The sequence below is a fragment of the Eptatretus burgeri genome, chromosome 11 (genome assembly GCF_056783735.1).
Source record: "Eptatretus burgeri isolate ZD-2024b chromosome 11, Ebu_testis_v1, whole genome shotgun sequence".
Classification (NCBI taxonomy): Eukaryota; Metazoa; Chordata; class Myxini; order Myxiniformes; family Myxinidae; genus Eptatretus; species Eptatretus burgeri.
The window spans coordinates 60,339,483-60,342,852 of record NC_140971.1 but is presented as its reverse complement, the minus strand read 5'-3'; positions in this window follow the sequence as shown (position 1 = coordinate 60,342,852).

Genomic DNA, 3,370 nt, shown 5'->3' with positions numbered 1-3,370 from the left:
CCTTGGCAATCATCTGTGGTAGTCGCATCGGCAGCTCTTTTCCGTTCGACTATCGAAATCCCCTTCTCTAGTGTGTAGGACTTGTAGCAATGCTGGTGACGGATGATACTGCATATTTCGACTGGTAATGGATCGGTTCCTTCAATGTATGGACGTAGTTGATCATACACATGGTCTTTTCGTCGCTTTGCAGAATCACATAGTTTTGGCCAGGCTCCTTATGTGAATGTTTGTTCCTTCCCTGGTGCAGACTGTACCCATGGCGGACACACTCATCCTATCTTATGTTCGCCATACCTGCAAATATATAAATAGTATATAAAATATAATATATTTACTCACTATCTTTGAAAATCGCTTTGGATCGACATATGTGTCCCAAAATATGCGTGTTTGGCACTAAAATGGTGGCCATTTCGATTTTTTTTCACAAACAAATGAGCAAATGTAGTTGATATGGAGTTAATTGGATTCCTTGAAACCAAAAACCTAAGTTTAGATACCTAAATTTTATTTCTAGCAGGTTTAGAAGTTGAGATAATTTGAAAATGAATTTCGTGAAAATTGATGGTGGCCATTTTGGAATATGCCATTTTTCTCATAGTTTGGACACTTTTTGAGAAGGTTCCCGGTCTAATATTTTTTGTACTGTACAAACCTACAAAATAAGACCAAGAAACCTAATATGCCAGACTTGGCGACAAATTTTTTTTTTAGCCACGTCTCACGAAGCGAACGCTGCTCTGAGGCCGAGGTCACATTTGCTCAACGGCGAGGATACGGCGGCCACACATCCTCTGAATTGACAGAAATGTGCGGCGGCCATAGAGAAATTGAGGTGGCCTCAGGGAGGCCCTACGCCATTTGGGTATATTTTACAGGCCGTAGGGGCGCCGTGGAATTATAGCGCGGAGTTATAACTTTTTTCATTTCTACGTTCGCCGTAGCAATTCGCCAAGTCAAGCTATGATGTTGATGTGTTCCACGTCGACGGTACGTAGGGCGTACGGTGGGCTTGCGTTATTCGTGCAGCTGCCGTAAGCTCTTATCAATGAAAAATGGATTTTCCCAACCCCCAAAAAGTTACGGCGGCTGCACTATTTCCACGGTCGCCATACGGTGGCCTTGCGGTCTGTGTGACTACCTGCGGGCAACGCAGGGTCGAGGCACGGTTCCCCTACGCCTGCCGTGCACCTACGTACGGCCTCCGTGGCAGTCTGCGTCGACCGTGCGTCCACCGTGCGCTACCGCTAGAGATCTGAGTATAGGTGTTTGCCTATACCGTGGTGCCCCCAGAATCCCAATTTAATTCCGTTTCAGGAGGCTGTTCGGATTGCAAAAAGTTCGGATTCCAAAAATTTTTTTCCCAATAAGAAATAATGGAGTGAATTAATCCATTCGTGGACCCAAAGAAAACCCACTTTCAAGTCACTTTAAACTGAAATTCCCCATGTTTAAGGTAAAATAAGATGAGTAAATGACCTTCGGTGGCGGTGTATTGTATGTAAACTGGTACAATTATCACATCCAAAGGTCCACACAGGCTCGTGCTCCGGCCTGGGTTCTGATCGCTCGCGCACTCTGCGAGAGCGCTGCCCCCAGGGCAGCTCATCAAACATGATGCCCGCAGAACCACAATCACTTTCATCAAACGCATCGGGCTGACGTAATCATGGATATTCCAAATTACAACTGCTTTTGCTGTGAAATTCAATCCTTGCCCGACAGTCCGTCACACCACGTGATCGGATTGCTTTTTTTGTTATTAATTAAAACACAAGATGATTAAAAAAACAAACATCACAAATGAAGGTGAAAACACGAGGTAAGGCCTGTCACATTTGGCTGGCGGCCGGAGGGTCTACAAAATGTACGGGCACTAGCAATTATAAAGCGGCCGCAGTATTTCCACGGTCACACAATGCAGCAGTCACATTTGTTTTTAGCAGCGTCTCGCATAGCGAACGCTGCTCATAGAGAGCTCGGCGTTGTTCTTCTTCTTCTTCTTCTTCTTGTTCTTCTTCTGCTGAAGACAAAACCTTTAGGACTCGGCTCTTTTATATACAGTATCCGGATATCCTTAAATACTAAACACCTCTACACATCCTCGCATTGAGGGTGCCTTTTGAGAGCGTCTATCATGAACTTTTAAATATATTCGGACATTTGCTTTAAAGTTTCGAAAAGTTCACATTACGATTCAAAGATTATTCCATTTAATGTGTTGTAATTTCGTAAATACACGATTTTCTCGTCATGAACAGGAGCCTCCATTATGGGTCTCGCTATTGGCTCCATCAAGGCACGTGACGAAATATCGGAAGTTGTTGTTATTGCCTTTAAGACGTGGCTCTTGGACACATTTGTCCTTGTTTCAGAATAGCCTAAGGACTATAGCCAGGCATTCAAGGATGGCTGCAATAGGTCTCGCACTCTGTTTATTCCAACACTGGTGAAGCAATGCATAAACGACCTGGAGGTAGAAATTCTAGAGAATAAAGGATTCCGGACTAATGGCTCATGTACAAACTTTTGGGCATCGTATGATACCTCTAAACGTTGCACTCTGAGGACTTGCCAAGCATTCAAAAGGCTCTGATGAAAACTGGGGAGCTGAGACATGTCAACGTGTTGCAGGTCGATGAGGAAAAGTTCATGGTCATATTTCAGACCTTCCACTTTCTGCAAACAGGCGTTTGTGAGAGGTCACCAAGGAACACACTCACTGTACAGTAGGCGCTTAATCGTGGAAATTCGGAATGCCATTATCCAACTTGGGATATGCATCAGATTTTGACCACCTGTATTTCGGGATCAGCAGACCATGTCTGGGCCCAACCAATGGTGGCCACCCCAGAAAAAAATCAGTCAGAACCCTCTGAATGCCTGTGACCAAGTATCTCAGAGGTTTAAGTGGGATAACTCTATGCAAAATAAATGGAACCACCAGGTTATTTATGATTGACACCCATGTCTTGAGCGAGAGAAGTTGGTACAATCTTCTCCACCTTGCCAGTTTCAATTTAATTTTTTCAGGAAGTGCTCCCAATTTTTTTTGTTCATACCCTTCAATTCCTAGAAATAAGCCTAAATATTTAAATCCCCCACTACTCTACTCCACTGTATTCCTCCTGGTAAAACAGGCAGGGACGAGGAAGGCGATCTGGGGCCCACCCAAAAAGCTACACTTTTTTTCCAATTTACCCTTGTAGTAGAAGCAAGCTCAAACTGGGTAAGGCAACGAGAGACCTCAGAAACATCTTTTTGATGGGCAATAGCAACACAAATATCATCAGTATAAGCTGAAACAACGATTTTGGAGTTTGTGAAAGAGAGACTCCTAACACTGAGTTCCAAAGTAAAACTAATA